The sequence below is a fragment of the Ranitomeya variabilis genome, chromosome 2, assembly GCF_051348905.1.
Source record: "Ranitomeya variabilis isolate aRanVar5 chromosome 2, aRanVar5.hap1, whole genome shotgun sequence".
Classification (NCBI taxonomy): Eukaryota; Metazoa; Chordata; class Amphibia; order Anura; family Dendrobatidae; genus Ranitomeya; species Ranitomeya variabilis.
The window spans coordinates 489,094,838-489,108,988 of NC_135233.1; the positions used below are offsets into that span (position 1 = coordinate 489,094,838).

The window sequence follows — 14,151 nt, forward strand, 5'->3', positions numbered from 1 at the left end:
AAGTCTATGCCACTGTTATTGGCTGATGCTTTGCAGCTGCTCACTTTGTGGCACAGTAGAAGTCTATGCCACTGTTATTGGCTGATGTTTTGCAGCTGCTCACTTTGTGGCACAGTAGAAGTCTATGCCACTGTTATTGGCTGATGTTTTGCAGCTGCTCACTTTGTGGCACAGTAGAAGTCTATGCCACTGTTATTGGCCGATGTTTTGCAGCTGCTCACTTTGTGGCACAGTAGAAGTCTATGCCACTGTTATTGGCTGATGTTTTGCAGCTGCTCACTTTGTGGCACAGTAGAAGTCTATGCTAATGTTATTGGCTGATGTTTTGCAGCTGCTCACTTTGTGGCACAGTAGAAGTCTATGCCACTGTTATTGGCTGATGTTTTGCAGCTGCTCACTTTGTGGCACAGTAGAGGTCTATGCCACTGTTATTGGCTGATGTTTTGCAGCTGCTCACTTTGTGGCACAGTAGAAGTCTATGCCACTGTTATTGGCTGATGTTTTGCAGCTGCTCACTTTGTGGCACAGTAGAAGTCTATGCCACTGTTATTGGCTGATGTTTTGCAGCTGCTCACTTTGTGGCACAGTAGACGTCTATGCCACTGTTATTGGCTGATGTTTTGCAGCTGCTCACTTTGTGGCACAGTAGAAGTCTATGCCACTGTTATTGGCTGATGTTTTGCAGCTGCTCACTTTGTGGCACAGTAGAAGTCTATGCCACTGTTATTGGCTGATGTTTTGCAGCTGCTCACTTTGTGGCACAGTAGACGTCTATGCCACTGTTATTGGCTGATGTTTTGCAGCTGCTCACTTTGTGACACAGTAGAAGTCTATGCTAATGTTATTGGCTGATGTTTTGCAGCTGCTCACTTTGTGGCACAGTAGACGTCTATGCCACTGTTATTGGCTGATGTTTTGCAGCTGCTCACTTTGTGGCACAGTAGACGTCTATGCCACTGTTATTGGCTGATGTTTTGCAGCTGCTCACTTTGTGGCACAGTAGACGTCTATGCCACTGTTATTGGCTGATGTTTTGCAGCTGCTCACTTTGTGGCACAGTAGAAGTCTATGCCACTGTTATTGGCTGATGTTTTGCAGCTGCTCACTTTGTGGCACAGTAGAAGTCTATGCCACTGTTATTGGCTGATGTTTTGCAGCTGCTCACTTTGTGACACAGTAGAAGTCTATGCTAATGTTATTGGCTGATGTTTTGCAGCTGCTCACTTTGCAGCATAGTAGAAGTCTATGTAAAGCAGGGGTGGGGAATCTTTTTTCTGCCAAGGGCCATTTGGATATTTATACCATCCTTCGGGGGCCGTACACACAGTACATCCTGACTCTGGCACTGGTTTCAGGACGTAATCTTTCATTACATGAACTTCAATGTTCAGTAGTGAACACTGTGTGTGTGCTAACAGAGCAAGCATTAATGAGCTGGTTGTAATCAAAATGCAGCTACCTGCCCAAGAATGCGACCCCTGAGAATCTGCTCAGGGCCCTTATAAAAGGTAATCGAGGGCTGTAAAAAGCCCTGGGGCCTGAGGTTCCCCAACTCTAAACTGTCAGACCCATTGAGATATATACAGTCATGGCCAAAAGTATTGACACCCCTGCAATTCTGTCAGATAATACTCAGTTTCTTCCTGAAAATGATTGCAAACACAAATTCTTTGGTATTATCTTCATTTAATTTGTCTTAAATGAAAAAACACAAAAGAGAATGAAGCAAAAAGCAAAACATTGATCATTTCACACAAAACTCCAAAAATGGGCCAGACAAAAGTATTGGCACCCTCAGCCTAATACTTGGTTGCACAACCTTTAGCCCAAATAACTGCGACCAACCGCTTCCGGTAACCATCAATGAGTTTCTTACAATGCTCTGCTGGAATTTTAGACCATTCTTCTTTGGCAAACTGCTCCAGGTCCCTGATATTTGAAGGGTGCCTTCTCCAAACTGCCATTTTTAGATCTCTCCACAGGTGTTCTATGGGATTCAGGTCTGGACTCATTGCTGGCCACCTTAGAAGTCTCCAGTGCTTTCTCTCAAACCATTTTCTAGTGCTTTTTGAAGTGTGTTTTGGGTCATTGTCCTGCTGGAAGACCCATGACCTCTGAGGGAGACCCAGCTTTCTCACACTGGGCCCTACATTATGCTGCAAAATTTGTTAGTAGTCTTCAGACTTCGTAATGCCATGCACACGGTCAAGCAGTCCAGTGCCAGAGGCAGCAAAGCAACCCCAAAACATTAGGGAACCTCCGCCATGTTTGACTGTAGGGACCGTGTTCTTTTCTTTGAATGCCTCTTTTTTTCTCCTGTAAACTCTATGTTGATGCCTTTGCCCCAAAAGCTCTACTATTGTCTCATCTGACCAGAGAACATTCTTCCAAAACATTTTAGGCTTTTTCAGGTAAGTTTTGGCAAACTCCAGCCTGGCTTTTTTATGTCTCGGGGTAAGAAGTGGGGTCTTCCTGGGTTTCCTACCATACAGTCCCTTTTCATTCAGACGCCAACGGATAGTAAGGGTTGACACTGTTGTACCCTTGGACTGCAGGGCAGCTTGAAGTTGTTTGGATGTTAGTCGAGGTTCTTTATCCAACATCCGCACAATCTTGCGTTGAAATCTCTTGTAAATTTTTCTTTTCCGTCCACATCTAGGGAGGTTAGCCACAGTGCCATGGGCTTTAAACTTGTTGATGACACTGCGCACGGTAGACACAGGAACATTCAGGTCTCTGGAGATGGACTTGTAGCCTTGAGATTGCTCATGCTTCCTCACAATTTGGTTTCTCAAGTCCTCAGACAGTTCTTTGGTCTTCTTTCTTTTCTCCATGCTCAATGTGGTACACACAAGGACACAGGACAGAGGTTGAGTCAACTTTAATCTGTGTCAACTGGCTGCAAGTGTGATTTAGTTATTGCCAACACCTGTTAGGTGCCACAGGTAAGTTACAGGTGCTGTTAATTACACAAATTAGAGAATCACATGATTTTTCTAACAGTGCCAATACTTTTGTCCACCCCCTTTTTTATGTTTGGTGTGGAATTATATCCAATTTGGCTTTAGGACAATTCTTTTTGTGTTTTTTTCATTTAAGACAAATTAAATGAAGATAATAATACCAAAGAATTTGTGTTTGCAATCATTTTCAGGAAGAAACTGAGTATTATCTGACAGAATTGCAGGGGTGTGAATATTTTTGGCCATGACTGTATATATAGATAGATTAAAGGTCCTTTCAGTGAAATCATTTAGTGGGGCACGTATTCACCTCCCCGAGTTTGGACCATCAGCTCTCCATATGCTCCTTTCGAACACCGTTCCTCTAATAATGGAGGGTCTACAAACTTCCAGTGATGAGGAATTACTGTTTTAGCTGCCTGGACGAGATGATGCAACAAAGGTTTTTTTATAGCCAAGTCTGGTCATAGGATACATATAAAAAAGTATAAATGCTGCAGGGTCCCTAGGGAATGAAATCCCGAAATCACCTAAATAATCCAAATCCGCCTCTCCCCCCCCCCCCCCCCAAAAAAAAAGCTTCCAAATCCAGACAGGACCACCAAATATGTGCCATTGTCCCCTCACACCGCCAACATTTATCCGACATAGGCTAGGGTCACACGAGCATATTTTCTCACATCTGAGAGAATCAGGTCGATTATGCTTATCATACTGATCAATCTCTGATTAGAGTGTGATTCGATTTTTTTCAGATGCGGAGATGATGGAAAACAACAATTTCTCCATCTTCTCCCTTCTCTCAGTCCATTAAAATTGTACTGCACTCAGATGTCATACAAGTGCAGTCAAATTTTTTTACCTGACTCATTGGCTTGCATGGCTGAGTGAAAGTTGGAAGCAAACTGGGCACAAAGCGGACATGTCCATCACCCCATAGAATAACATTGATCTGACAAAACGGTCATCTGCACGAGCGCATACAGGAATTATGTTCTCTCTATATCATGTAACATACAAATATAAGTTTCAGCAAAAATGAGTATCTGATACAATGTTGAAAGTTCTAGTTGAGGCACCTTCTCTTGGTGGTCATGATATATGATATTTGATATTCAGGTTATAGGTACAGCGATCGGGAGTAATGTTATCCCAGGACTATGAGGATGAAGGCTGCAGGCGAATCTTTAGGTCACCAGTGAGGAATGAACACAGCCTACACATTCTGGAATATATTAAGCTTCTACATCATTATCCGTAAGTCACAAAGTTATTTCAGCGTCTCAGTCCATATCTGTAGAAATGATCAATGGGTTAACCAAGGTAAATAGGGTTTTCTGGAATGAAAAATTAAATGTAAAGAATGGTTTCTTACATTCTATGAGAATGAGCCGAAAATCCAAGTTAGGTGGTGCAACAGGGAGTAATATTATTACTATCTATACAAAATTTACACCCTACGCAGTATACACATGCTCCCCCAGGCTCCAGAAATAAAGCCATGGTAGCGCTAATTGGCATGATTTCTCGTAATGAAGACTCAGGGGATGATGTTGGTTGGGGGCTGGCGGGAGTGGCGGAAGCTGTGTGTGGGAGGGGGTCCCATATCGCACTCTTTGAAGTTAGTCACAGGCGGCAGGACAGAAAGTGCTCCTGGGAAAGGAGTAAAGAGAAAGTAGGCCATGGAAGCTGTACAAGGAAGAGGAGCATGGAGATGAAGGCTGGAAGGTGCGGAGAAGTAGGAAAAGAAATTATCCTGTAAGGCCCTGGTAGTGGAAAGGTGAGCGGAGGACAATCAAGGTCTCGTTCACACTAGCAGTATTTGGTCAGTATGTTACATCAGTATTTGTAAGCCAAAACCAGGAGTGGAACAATTAGAGGAAAAGTATAATAGAAACATATGCTCCACTTCTGCATTTATCACCCACTCCCGGTTTTGGCTTACAAATACTGAGATAAACAAAATTTAAGAAATACTGAACATCATGGACTAATATGGATAAAAACTGAGACAGGGTTAAAGGGGGTTGTTCACCTTTGGAAACAGTGTTTTTTTATGTATTTTGGGGTAAAAATCATTTTGGTACTTGGTATTCACTAAAAATGTTGTACTGTTTATCTTCAATAGGTCTCTTTGTTGCACTATTGCTGGCTGCAGAATGAGTTATGAGTTAACTGAGAATCCATCAGTGAACTCGTTTTGATGGTCCAGTAGGAGCATTTCTCTTGTCAGTATTTTGGAGCTACAAGGAAATAGAAAGTCTGTAAAAGTCAAACAAAGCAACATTTTGAATGAAACCAAACTGCAAAAATGCATTTTTAGCATCCACTTAAAGAAAAAAAACATTGGCGCCAGAGATGGGCAACCCCTTTAAAGTAAAAAATAATTGACAGTTTTGGCTCTTATTTTATTTCTGCTGCTCCCAGGTTTTTGTTTTTTTTTAAATCTGCCCTATGGTTCCAGAGATATGGGACTTTTTTATTTAGTGCTGATTTTTATAGCCTTTACTAAGGAGGCGCGGCTTACAAGGTTCCCTGGGGGCGTGTCTTTAGGCTGCGCTGCATAATTACCATGTGAGCCACGCCTCCTTGGAAAGACCATAAACAGTAGCACTAAATAAAAAGGCCCATATCTCTGGAACTGTATGACGGATTTAAAAAAAGACAAAAACAGAGAACACAGGGGAGCAGCAGAAAAGAACTAAGAGCAAAAACTGATCACTTTTGTATTGGTGACCGATCCCCTTTAATATCAACGAGGGAGCGGAATGTGGAATAAGATGGAGACATCAAGGCCCGTCACATAGAGATACGAGTACTAGTAGGATCCCGAGGCAGATGATCATCTTGGACATGAAGAGAAAATGCATAGAGTATATTGGCTGCATAAAAAGAAAAAGAGAAGCAAAAGCCCACCATGTTTGCAATTTTTCGGTTTCTTCGGGTCTACGGACCCCATGAAAGCCCAGATCACTCAGAGTTTAAGAAAAATCCAGCATCACTGCTTGCAATGTGGAAAAACCTTGATTTATTTAACAATGCAAGAGGATAATCAAAAAACTTTTCTTGCATACCAAAAGGCAACGCATTAATTAAAATGTATTAAAAAATAACTTTTATTTGAAATTCGAATTGGACTTTTTGATCCAAATGCATTGCTTTTTGGTATGCAAGTTAATTTGTTTGTTTATCCTCTTGCATTTTTGCAAAAAAAAAAAATCAAGATTTTTCCACATTGAAAGCAGTGACGCTGGACTTTTTAAAAGCAATCTGTCAGCAAGTTTTTTTTTAGTGTAATCTGACAGCAGTATGATGTAGGGACAAAGACTTTGCTTTCAGCAATATTTCACTCAATAGTGATGCAATCACAGTTTTCTCTGCTGCACATCTAGCAGAGCTCGAATGCTGAGCCCTGTATAACTCCGCCAACAGAGTTACACAGAGCAGGAGGACTAGCTAGCACGTGACACCTAGTCCTATAACCATAGCCTACTGCTGCTAAAACAATGATTTTATTAAAACAGCAAAACACAGTCTAGTAAGTGACACATTTCTAGAATCAAGGTCTCTTCCTCTACATCATGGTGCTTTCAGAGTACATAGCAGACAGATTCTTTTTAAACTCTGGATGATCAGAACATACTGTATTGGTTCTACAGAAAGTCTCAATAATCCATAAATGAGATTCCCCAGAAAGAGACAAGATGATGATCACGTATATCAGGATTGACATGGCCACCTAAGAAGTTCAGAAGATCATTGACCTCTTGTTTTTGGTCTTCTGCTCAAACCAAAAGCCTTGTAGCTGCATGTGTGAATTTGAGGCCATTTGTGATGAAACCAAAGCTTCAGGGGGTTAATACAGAAAGAAAATGCTGATTGTTCACCGTGTGCTCTTCTGTCCTCCAGATGAAGGAGGAATTACGTTCCTGGCGTTCCTGGCACTCAGATGATGTCCCCTACAATCACCCGACTTGTCCCCACAGCTGTGAAGATGTAAGAAGCAGCACACGCTCGAAAGGGGGCGGCTGAGGTGATGGTGTATAACATGGCAACCACAGAGACGCTGGGCCCCCCTATTGAGTGCCAAAGCTAGAGCCAAAGCCCTGAATACCTGCCCATCCTAATAAAGGAACATATGCTCACAGCTAGACAACGTACATTGTCTCATTACAAGTAAGTGCCAGCGCTCACATAGCCAGTAATGAGCCTTGGCAAAGACGTGTGGAAAAGTGGCCCTCACATATCAAGTCCCGAGCAGATTATTTTACTGCCTACCGATGACTTGTTAAGAAAAACCCAACACATCAGATCTACTCTACACAGTGTGCACGGGAAATCCTATTCCAAAAATGATATTGACAGAACGTCTACATATCCGTTATTTGAGATTGTTTGGAGCTGACGCATTTTACATATTCACGGTGCAAAACGAATGTAGATGTATCTACGCGTCTACATGGTGAGACATTAACCTACACAATAAAGACACGCACACTGTCTAATTCACAGGTATGGCTTTACATAATTGGTCTGTTACAACTAGAAAATGTATTCCAACCTGAGCCGTGGCCTGAGGTCTTCTGGCCCTAAACACCGAATACTCTTATGTCAGTGGGATGATGAGTAATGGAACGCTGATGTAGCCGGATGCTGCGGAGGGTGCCATATAACAGCAGCCCCTGGGACAGAGGAGAGGAGGAGGAGAGGAAGTAAGCTATGAAAAAATAATGGAAGATGAGACATGAAAAGTCCTAATGGGAAGCCGGGAAGGGAAGAAGTAGCAGCTATAGAAAAGAGTGAACAGATGACGGAATCACGAAAGTGGAGGAAACGGAAGATGAGAATGAAGATCACATAAAGGAATATCAGGAGGACACAGAGGGTATATGGCAAGTGCAGGAGAGGAATGGACTCAAAATAAGTGACCCCAAAATGTGATAACATACAATCACAACTTTATGAACAATCCTTAAAAAAGTACATTTATTCATCAAGAGGGACCATGCAAAATGTTAATTTTGGTTCTTCCCACAGTCCTACTGTCACAGTGTGATGGTCTTCGGTAAGGAAGGGGGACCTCAAACTCTCCCAGGGACTCTAACTATCCTTGTCCTGGGGTACTCTTAAAGGTAGAGCGGCCCGAGTCTCTGACTTTATTATTCTCCTGTTAAACCCAGATCTGTCCCTGCCCACACCCCATGAGGCATGGGACAGAAATATAAGGTAAACAAGACACATAGACAAAACAAGGATAACAGAAAACGTCTATCATACAGAAGCACTAACCAACAATAGGGAAGAGGATAGGGACAGGGAGGAATAAACTAAATGGGACCAGGGACCAGGAGATGAACACACACGTACTACAGCAAACCACAGATCACTACTACAACTCTACTCAAACCACTTAGCTTTAGCACACAGCAAAGGAAGACAAATCTTTCACCTGCAAGAAGGTCTGGCCAGTTTTTATAGGAAGAGGTAATAATGACCAAATTGAGCTGCATGTTTATGACGACCATAGAAAGGGTTGTTAACCTCTTCAGCACCAGAGGAACCTAAATCCATTTAATATGGGACACAAATCCTATTATTATCCGGCGTGACCGTCTGACTCCAGGTCTTCCAGGGGTACGTGACACCCTCGTGACACCTGCAAAGAATTATCCTTTCCCCTTCAGGTCTGGAAAGGTAATTCTGCACTGATACAGAGGTCATTTTTCCCTTTTAAATGCCACCACACCATAAACCTACATATTATACCCAATAGAAATGTAATATCAGAAAATATCCACTGATAAACCATCACGGGCCATCAAAGTGCTTGGGATCTGTATGGTATTTGTGGTGGATGTTTTCCACCAATGGCGCTCTGGCTAACATCTAAGTGTAGCACGTGTTCTCATCAGAAAGTTTGGACTCACCTGCTGGTAAGGGACAGGGAGGCTTATGTAGTCATCTTAGAGACAACGGTGACCTCAGGGATTGAAACTACAAGGTCTGGAAGCCGGAGGTGCAGAAGAGCCCCAGGAGTGGTCTCTCTGAGGTGCAGAAGTCATTGGGTGTCGACCCCACTTAAGTTATGGCACACTCTGAATATCACTTCACACTTTTATTCATGTAAAAGAGTTGATCCCTTTCAGACAATGTTTTGCCCGGCTGTAGTTTGTTAAAAAAAAACAAAAAACAACAGCCCGCAATCAGGGCTGTAGAGTCGGTAAGCCAAACCTCCAACTCCGATTCCGATTCCTTGATTTCCCTTGCTTCTGACCCCACAGCCCTGACCGCAATATACTCACTAATTGGCTATTGTGCCATTGATGTGATGTCAGTGCCGCAGCCAATGCCGAACACTGGCCGAGGAAGGGGAGTACAGCGCGGCGGGGTTTTTTTTATAACAAACTGCAGCATGGGCAGGACAACCCCTTTAAGTGCACAGTTCTACTCCAGCCTTCTGAGGCCCAGACTGTATTATATAGTGAACATTTTCTTTTTTTAATATATTCCTTTTGTCACTTGTGTTCCACTTTGTCTCGGGATTTGACGCCCACATGGGTTTTTTCCTGAGGGGTTTAGGAGGGTGTGTGTGATCATAAGCCTCCCTGCAGCTTCCCAGTTTTCTGTATTCTGGTGGAAAAGCTGAACTACAGTAGATTGTGCTCTCAGTTACTCATGGGTGGTAGCTCAGATGGATGCTGAGAGCAAGATGGGCTCTCCCAGAGCTTAGGAGAACAAGACCATCAATTTCTATCTCTAGCTGTGGCCTTCTGGACTTGATAGATGGGGAAAGGTTTGTTGGGGTCCTGTTGTTGGGTGCATACATGTGCAATATTTTTGTGTGGCACACTGCATAATTTTGTACAATTGAGCTACACAGAATGACTTTTAGCCTATGATAAATACAAAAAAATGGTGCACCATTGGACATTTAGCAGTAGAGGGGAATGCTCTAGGTTGCCCTTGGGTCACTACACTACTGCCATCTACAATGGCCATCACTTAATGGTTTTGCAAGTGACGGGCACAATGCTACAAGGATAAGCCTCTACGAATTCCATCTGTATGCGGGCCACTCAGCAAGGGGTAGGATAAGGATAAACGAGGCAAATCCCAGGAGCTAGACGACCACAGACTTTACAAGGATATCTTCTAACAAATTGTGACTTTATAACTTTTTTTCTGTCTATGAAAGTTTTTAGAATTAATCACTAAAGAAGCCAAGTGGCTACAGAATAGGCTTAATGGGCTGATAAAAAATGTCCATCCTTAGATTTTATAGACATGTCAGCACAAGACTTTTACTGAAAGACAGTCAAACGATACATTTTCTCCTTGACAAATACAGTTGCCACAGATAAAAATAGACAAATATCACATTAATATTTAATACACCGAATCTGATGGGCATGTTTATGAACCAGGCCTGGAGCTACAGATTATTCATTAATCCCTTTCTGGATGTAAGAAACAATCATGAAGTTTTACGTAAGATAAGCGCTGTATGTGCTATTAAGAGGAGCATTTTCCTAAAGTAGAAAACACTTCAATATGTCACAAATGCAGCATTTCTCACGATTCATAGTGTATTACCTATTAGTTCAATATAACCTGTCTCATTGCAGCACTCCGGGAAGAACCTTGATGCCTTGTTCATCCTATGCCCTACTTTAGTCCATTTTCGAGACCATAATAGTGCATGCAATAGATGGCAGCCACTGCATCCGTCCACAATAAATAGGAGGAGGACACGGGGACAATCATGTCCACATTTGCGCACGTGACTGATCTGGAGTTGATATGCTGGTTTTGTATATCCGACATTCACGCCCAAGTTCGGATCGCAATGTCCAAAGAAGCCATACTTAAGCATAAAAGGGATGCCAATGTGACAGGGTTTGGGGTGGGAAAGAAGTCTATGGGAAAGTGGGTTCAGAAGTAGGAGAAGGTAAGGGAGGAGAGTATAATGACATCAGAGAGGGGAAGTAGGGGGGCTTTAAAAGGGATCGTTTGAAAAGGGCCAGACATTTTAGTTGAATATTGGAGATAGCCATCTCCCACCCAGCCTATCAGAAGGCAGAGGTCGGGGGAGCTTTGATTAATGAGACGGGATGATTTTTTTTTGGCAGATTTGGAAATCTTAGTTGTCTTTTTCACAGCAGCGAGTGGTGGGGGGAGGTTGCTAACTACCTGCTTGTGATCGGCGCCATTCTTTGCCAGCACAGAGCAGTCACTGACTGCTCCTGCTGGTGATTCAGCTGCTCCCTGTCAACAGAGCAGCTTTTCTTTTTTTCCGGGCTCCTCTGTCGACGGGGCGTGCCTGCCGGCATCATACTGATCAACAGCCAGCTCCACCAGTAAGGAAGTGGGGAGCCGGCTGTCAATCAGCATGATGTCGGTAATTCAACTCTGTCAACAGAGAAGAGCAGAAATGAAGCAGCCGCTCTGCTGCCCTGACGTCAGCAAAAGCAGCTAAATCGCCAGAAGGAGCGGTCACATGCCGGCGAAGAAGGGTGCCACAGACAATTGGTCTACAAAAAGAAAAGATACCTCAAAATGGCCATTGACTAAGATGTACACATCTTTTATCCATGAAAAAAACGGATAGAATGATAAACGGATGTCTGAATGAGGCTGAATAATGCTGATTAGCCTGCCACTCGGGATCTCTGGAAATGTGGGTAGCAACAAATCATGTTGTAACTTTTGCTGCCATTAACGGATTTCACTTTTGGAAATACAACGTTAATACAACCAAGAAACATCCGAGAAGAGTATTACAAGCCATCACAGAGGACGTCTGAAGGACTCGAGCTTCCTGGTCTTCTTATTTTAGGTGACTATGCTCTTTGCCTAGCTTCCATGAGGTGTCTTGTATACTGCTATATCTAGGTGCTTTTTCCGCTTTAGTATGTACTGCGGAATATAGAATACTACAATGACGCTTGGCACCGGAGCCCGCTTGTTAAATATACAGAAACAGACAAACCAATGATGCAAGTGCAGTAGATGTTCCTTGCCTTTGGCAAAATACACCTATAAAAGGATCTAATTGTCTAGAATTCCCATACCCATGTACCGCAGGCTTAAGAAAGCCTTTGATTTACCGTCCTAATGAAATACTAGCGTTTACTTGGCTTCAACATGAAAAGTGCTATGGGTTAACATCTGAATGTCCTTATCTTAGCTCCTTATTTCTTTAATTGCTTCCTATATAATAATATTGTATATACGATCCTTGCTCAAGTGTTTTATATGAGCTTGAGATGTTCATGACCCCAATGTAAAACACACTCTTCCCATAAGACGCAAACCTCAGTTCTTTATTTATCAAGATCCGTCATAAATCGAGAATCTAGAGCCAATAGTCACATTGAAGCAACAGACTGCCATTAATGAATTTGGCACTGATGCATTTTTTTGCAAGCCATGTAAGATTAAAAAAAACATTTTCAAAAAGTAATAGAAAAAGAAGACTCTGGGTATTAAGCTATTTTTTTTATCAGGACAATATTAAAAAATTTCTATACTGTTGATTATCCTTTGGATTTGATATGACCACTTCTTTTATTTATTCCAGAATCCGTGGCAAAAATCAGAAGCAGAACTTTAGATTTCTGCTGCGGATTTTCAGTTTTGTGGTTGTGCACAAGGATCAGCCGCAGTCGAAGGGGTAAATCTGCCGTCTACTACCCTTATGGTGTTCACCTGGAATCTGCTTCTATAAGTGACATGACCCTTTATTTTAGAGGGTTGGAAAACTTTCTTAAAACCAATTGGTGCGCTTTTTAAGCATTTTCTGAAGTGGATTTTGGCACAGAAATGTGCGATTTCTGGATAAAAATTCACGGGAAGAAACATGGTGTGAACATGTTATTTGCCTTGTGAGAAGTTTACATTTAGGGTATGTGCACACGCTGCGGATTTTGCTGCGGATCCGCAGCGGATTTGACGCTGCGGATCCGCAGCAGTTTTCCCAAAGTTTACAGTACCATGTAAACCTATGGGGAAAAAAAAACGCTGTGCACATGCTGCGGAAAATTCCGCGCGGAAACGCAGCGGATTATTTTCCGCAGCATGTCAATTCTTTCTGCGGATTCCGCAGCGGTTTTCAACCTGCACCAATAGGAAAGTTCAGTTGAAAACCCGCAGAGGAATCCGCAGTGAAAACCGCAGTGGTTTTGCACTGCGGATTTTCCAAATCCGCTGTGGAAAAATCCGCAGCAGAATCCGCAACGTGTGCACATACCCTTAAAGTGTACGCATTATTCAAAAGAGTGTAGCCATGCAGGATGTTCTCAAGGCCCGAACACACATTCGGTTAGCCAACATCGGCTAGATGTTCGGTTAGACCATCTCTCCCAACCCCCTCAAACACAGGAACGCTCAGCCGACCAGTATTTGTTATGTTCCTGAACATTTTTTAATCATGTTTTGAATAAATTAATAAACTATTGTAGTTTTTTAAAATATTTTTGTGTCAACTCCAGAGATTTTTTCTTGCGCCTCTTTTTTGATTATGGTGCATGAGAAATAAGGTTGTATTGTTAAACTAGTAGGAAGTGTGGGCCCTTGCTCTTACTGATTGAGGACTTGTTGGTTTGATTTATGTTTTGTTATATACATTTTTATTTTCTTTGTGTGTATTGGAACAAATAATATAACCCAATCACGTACTATTACTTAGGCAGGCTCTATCTTTCAAGATTAACCCCAAAAGACGTGCAGTGTCCGTCATTGGGTGCCTCCTCCTGTTTCGTGTGGCCTCTGGCGATGAGCCCGCACCTTTTCCGGCACATGACAGCTAATCTCTGTAAATGTGAAAGGCAGAGAAAAAATTATGAAGGGTTGCTACGCAGAATAGTGAGGAGGGTGGATAAGCAGCCATCATCAAGTTCTAAAGAAATTCAGCTGTTCTGCAGGCTCAGGGTGCAGCAGTGTCAGTGTGAACTATCTATCAACATTTGAATGAAATGAAACGCTCCCAGGAGGACCCCACTGCTGACACAGAGACATAATAATGCTAGACTGCAGTTTGCCAAAATGTACATGAGTAAGCCAAAATCTTTCTGGAAGAGCATGCTGCGGACAGATGAGCCCAAGATAGAGCTTCTTTGGTAAAGCACATCTTCTAGTCATTCCCGAAAATGGATTGAGGCCTAAAAGAAACAGAACACAGTACCTACAG

At 42.5% G+C, this 14,151-nt stretch overlaps 1 protein-coding gene across 13 annotated transcripts in view; it reads right to left on the minus strand.

Moving 5' to 3' along the window:
• The window catches only part of BRSK2 (BR serine/threonine kinase 2), a 210,830-nt gene that overhangs the window by 101,155 nt on the left and 95,524 nt on the right, over positions 1 to 14,151 (minus strand). The gene's annotated exons all lie outside the window — the stretch shown is intronic.